Source organism: Falco peregrinus, chromosome 5 (genome assembly GCF_023634155.1).
Source record: "Falco peregrinus isolate bFalPer1 chromosome 5, bFalPer1.pri, whole genome shotgun sequence".
In the NCBI taxonomy this organism is placed as follows: domain Eukaryota; kingdom Metazoa; phylum Chordata; class Aves; order Falconiformes; family Falconidae; genus Falco; species Falco peregrinus.
In genome coordinates this window covers 107,195,554-107,200,755 of record NC_073725.1, presented here as the reverse complement: position 1 = coordinate 107,200,755, position 5,202 = coordinate 107,195,554, and the positions used below count along the sequence as shown (strand labels likewise).

The 5,202-nt window shown below is 55.9% G+C and overlaps 1 pseudogene; it reads left to right on the top strand.

Annotated features, from left to right (window-relative positions):
• Positions 1-349: 349 nt before the first annotated feature.
• LOC129784634 (glutathione peroxidase 1-like) lies at positions 350-1,360 on the top strand (annotated as a pseudogene).
• Positions 1,361-5,202: the final 3,842 nt, after the last annotated feature.

The window sequence follows — 5,202 nt, the reverse complement described above, 5'->3', positions numbered from 1 at the left end:
CGGGCGGGAGCGGGCGGGGCCGGGCGGGAGCGGGCGGGAGCGGGCGGGGCCGGGCGAGAGCGGGCGGGGCGGGGCCGGGCGGGAGCGGGCGGGGCCGGGCGGGAGCGGGCGGGGCCGGGCGGGAGCGGGCGGGGCCGGGCGAGCGCGGGAGAGGGCGGGGCCGGGCGGGAGCGGGCGGGGCCGGGCGGCAGCGGCCGGGGCGGGGCGGAGCGGGCGGGGCGGGGCCGGGCGGGAGCGGGCGGGGCCGGGCGGGAGCGGGCGGGGCCGGGCGGCAGCGGCCGGGGCGGGGCGGAGCGGGCGGGGCGGGGCCGGGCGGGAGCGGGCGGGGCCGGGCGCGAGCGGGCCCCGCGCGGCAGTGTTGGCCATGGCGGCGGCGGCGGCGGCGGCGGCGGCGGGGCTGGCGGGGCTGGCGGCGCGGCCGCTGGGCGCGGCGGAGCCGCTGGCGCTGGGCTCGCTGCGGGGCAAGGTGCTGCTGGTGGCCAATGTGGCGTCGCTCTGAGGCACCACCACCCGCGACTTCCTGCAGCTCAACGAGCTGCAGCGGCGCTACGGGCCACGCGGGCTGCAGGTCCTCGGCTTCCCCTGCAACCAGTTCGGACACCAGGTAGGGGCCGGGGGCGGGGGGCGGGGCGGGGGGAGCCCCCGGCGGGCTTGGGGGAGCCCCCTGGCCCGGCTGGGCTCTGACGGCCTCGCCGGGGGCGGTGTCGTGTTTGTTTCTCCAGGAGAATGCTAAGAACGAGGAGATCCTGCTCTCGCTGGAGCACGTACGTCCCGGCAACGGCTACAAGCCCAATTTCATCATGTTCGAGAAGTGCGAGGTGAACGGGAAGGACGCGCACCCCCTCTTCACCTTCCTGAAAGAGGCGCTGCCCTTCCCGCACGATGACCCCTCCTCGCTGATGACCAACCCGCAGTACATCATCTGGTCCCCCGTCTGCCGCAACGACATCTCCTGGAACTTCGAGAAGTTCCTCATCGGCCCCGACGGCATGCCCTTCAAACGCTACAGCCGGCATTTCGAAACCATCAAGATCCAGGATGATATTGAATTGCTTCTGCAGAAGGTTCCCAAGAATGTTCTGGAATAAAGCAGAGTGCCACAGCGTTCGCCAGCTGGCCCCCTTGCTTCCTACCTTGTGCGCCCGCCTGTTCCCCTCGCAGGGGGCTGCTGCTCAGGCAGAAATCCCGATGTCTTGTGCAGGTTTTGCTTGTGATGGTGCGTCTTCCAAATTCTCGAAGTGTACTTGATGTTTTCAAAAGCTGCACGAGAATGTTTGGGAAACTATGCCGAGGAAAGCAGCCATGAGTCTCAGTAGCTTCCTGTGATTTTCTGAACAAAAATAAATGCTACTTTCTTTAAGGCTGTGGCTTGATAAATCTGGGCGACTTGGGTCAGCTCACGTGGGTGCTCACAGGGTGAACTCAAACCACTCGAGCGTGATGTCACGGTCAGGCTGAAATCTGAGTGCAAACCTAGGGCAGCGTGATGGGCGAGCAGCGCTCGCAAGCCCTGCAAACTGAGCCAGGGCCACATCTCACCTCGCACCTAACAAGCTTGGCCGGGTGGGAGGGTGGCACGCAGGGAGCACCTTGCCAAACTGCCCACTGGACCTTGCTCGGGGCTCGCCCGCAGAGGAAGGACACAGCACGCAGCCAAGGGGTGATTTTGCATGGGCTGCTGAACCCCCAGCTAGGCTACCCCCAGCACGCTGTGACAGGGTAACGGGTGTCTCAGGCAGGTGGATGCGGCTGTGCTGGCAGAGGGCTTGGGGAAGAAGAGCCCACCGGCCAAGGCCCACCTTGTTACCTGGCCTCCCTCAGTAGATGCCCAGGGGAGGCTGAGAACCAGAGCAGCACCCACCGTCCCTCCCCTTGTCCCAGAACCACTGCCCCCTTGCTGGCTTAGCTGTCTCCTGGCTCTATCCCGTCTCGCATCGGTGGTAGCCACAGATCTCTACATACTTGCCCAGTCCTACGTGAAGCCCGTATTGCCTTCATGCACCCCCAACACCTTGCAGCACAGGGAATCGCAACAAGAACCAGTTCTTTCACTTTCCTGGTCAACCTATTTGACCACTTCTCCCACTGGAACCGTGCCCTGCCTCACAGCATCCTTGTTGCCCTTTGGGCACAGGAATCGCATGTGGCGCTCCAGGTGCGGGTGTGCCAGGATTCAGGCAATATTTTCTTTCTACTCCTTCCCTATCACTTTTTTGACTCCTGCCAACCATAAAGCTGACAGGTATTTCATGGAATTGTTAGAATAATCCTGATGCATTGTTCCTGTGTGGCAACGCTGGGTTTACAGCCTGCTGCTGAACAGCTGGAATTAGGATAGGTTTCCCCTGAGAAACTGTGAGCCTGTGCCAAATTTCATATGCCCTCCTTTTGCCCAGTGGCTCAGGTCCTTCTGCAGGTAAATTTTCACCCCCTGAATAGCTCTGTGAGCACGTTTTCATGACCAGCCACTGTGCACAAGGCCTTGTAGCACTGAGCATAAACTTGGTGCTGGACTGAGGAGCACTAACAGAAACCTGGGCTTTCAAAGGGAAGGCATAACACTTTCAAGCACTAGTGCGCCGTTTTCATCATTACAAACACTTGGGATTTGAGGGTTTGGGGTTTTTTTCCTGTTCACAGCTTCTCACCTCACCGGTTCGCTGGTTGCTTTGTCACTGTACCTAGACTCAAGGCCTCCTCCGGGCTGAGGAGAGACACGGGGGCAAAACCTACCGCCAGCTCTACCTTGCTTGCTGCTGACCTTGAGTCATCCGGCTTTGAACTCAGATTGCACAATCCTCACCGGGCTATTTCTTAACTTCCATAACAGCTTTGTGGAAAAACCAGGACGTTTTCAGTAGCTATTTTGGCTCTGGAGCAGAAGCTGCTTGATTTGGGGGGTTATTTTTTCAGTTAAATCTACTTCCCTCATTGATGCAGGACATATTTTGAAGTATGTGGAGAAGACCGAGGATCATGGGCAGCAGGAACTCCCTGCATTGAAAAATCTTTCTCGACAATGAGCCTGCAGCACTTCCTCAATCCTGACTCACCAAACTCGAGCCGTATGAGCTCCCAGGACCTCCTTTGCTTTGCCGGTTCCTTATCAGCCTGTGGCCCCTGCTGAGCCCCACTGCTCCCCTAACGCCTGCTGCTGTTCCAACAGCAGCCCTGCCAACAAGGGTCTCTCGCCGAGCCTGCCTGTCACAGAGGCGTCTTACACCCGGCTTATTCAGTGCTAATGGCCGAGGGATTTATTTACCTTCCGGCTGCTGGGACTGCGCTAGCAGAAAAACAAAGCAGCAGCTCTAGAACAGATACAGCCACGCCAGCAGAAGTACAGTGACGTGATTCCTGGACGAAGATTAGCCATGTCAGCAGGAAAATGAATGATCCCAGTGTAAGCATACCTGCAGGAACTCTGCAGTGTAGATAAAAGCCTCCCAGCCTTGTTATTCCCAGTCTTGTTTCAGCGTTCCCCAGAGCAGCTGGCTTCTGGGGCAAAGCAGGCTGTGGTGCGAAGGGCAGCCTGTGGGCTGGAAACCTCCGGCAGCAACACCTGTGGAAGAGCACAGCCCGCCCCCCCCCAGGCTCTGGCACCCAAATGTTTTTTGGTTGTGACCAGTGGGGATGAAGATGTTTCACTTCTGTAATGTAGTAGCTCTATGGGGAGGGTAGACTCGAAGAATCCCAGGCGATTCCTCAGGGATTATAAAATGGCCCAGTTCTGTTTCTGTAATTTCAGAGAGAAACAGACTGATTCAGTAGGAAACCTTTTAATAAATACGATTACTTCAGCAGACTTGGATATTTCCGTGGCTTGAGGATGCTGTCCTTTCAACGTCTCGTGTCTGTCACATCTACACTCCCACACTCTTATTTTTTTCTACATGTACACTTCTATTGCAAACAGCTTGTCCCTCTGTTAGCATTCACCCTGCTTTTCTGTTCTACGTATCAGAGTCCCATAGACCCCTCGCTTTCCAGAGAACGTTTGTTCCTCCCCTTCTCCCCTCCCAGTGATATTCTCCCCACCTTAGCTGCTGATAGTTGCCATCAACTTCTTAAATCTTTAAACAAGTCCAGGTATATGAAGCTGCAAAGAAAAGTATCCTTCCCACTGTCTCCCTCTCCCAGGTTTCCCTAGCGTTCTGCCCACCAAATCCCAGCGCATCTCCTAAAATCATGGTAGGTGAGATGGGGTGTTCAGTAGCGTCTAGTCAGTGGAAATGTCATAAACTCTTTTGTACTCAGCCTGTTAAACGTTCTTTCAGCTATTTCAAATCCCTTTCTCCTCCTACTGAGCTTTCTTGCACCCACTAAATTTTGAGATAGCTTTTAGCCACCAGGTTTGATCTTTGCCATCATAAGGCAGGTAGGAAACACCTGCCTTCAACTGGGTGGCACTGGAAAGGGCTTCATTCCTGTTGGTGCCGCTCTCTCAGCGAGCAGCCATCAGGTTCAGTTAAGAGACAAGGGCAGGAAGCTGAACGGCAGAACGCGTTTGAAGAGACAGGAGAAGATAGACACCCCTACCTTACGGTGAAACTGTAATGCCATTTCCTAGTACTGAATCAGAAAGCTTTCAATGAGACCATTTTGATTGTTTACCACACTATTAGGAAGAGGCAATTCATTAGCAGAGCAAAGTCAGCTACGTAAGCATTATCACATAATAGCTGACTCATTTTAAACACACACCCAGTCTTGCCAAAACAGGGTGTGTTAGTTTCTTGAAGCCTGAAGGCGCCCTGCCTTTTGAAAAAGGAGCAGGTAACAGGCCTCAACTCCTGCTGGAAGGAAAAAACGGTCTTCTTTTTCAGCATTAACTGGATGGACTTGCCCTGCTGTCAAGAAAAAAAAAAAAAAAAAGCCTTTAGCGTTTTACCCTGGATTACTGCAGCACTGCCAGGCCTGGCTGGCAAGGGGTAGGCCCCATCTACCCACCACACTGCTGCAAAGGGGCTGCCAAGAGAGTGCTCCCCTGCAGTCATGGCCCTAGCACATCACCCCCTGCCTTTTTTCCATGAGGTAAATGCATTTTTTGGTGTTATCAGTTTAAAGCAGGTTAAGTTTCTGAACCCTTCCCAATTTTCCTATTTCTCAAGGGCACGCTCCCTAAACAGCACGGGATACGCTTGCTACTCGAGACAAACGCCTGAACTACTTCTTGAGAGGCTCTTTCCAGACACACTCTCAAAA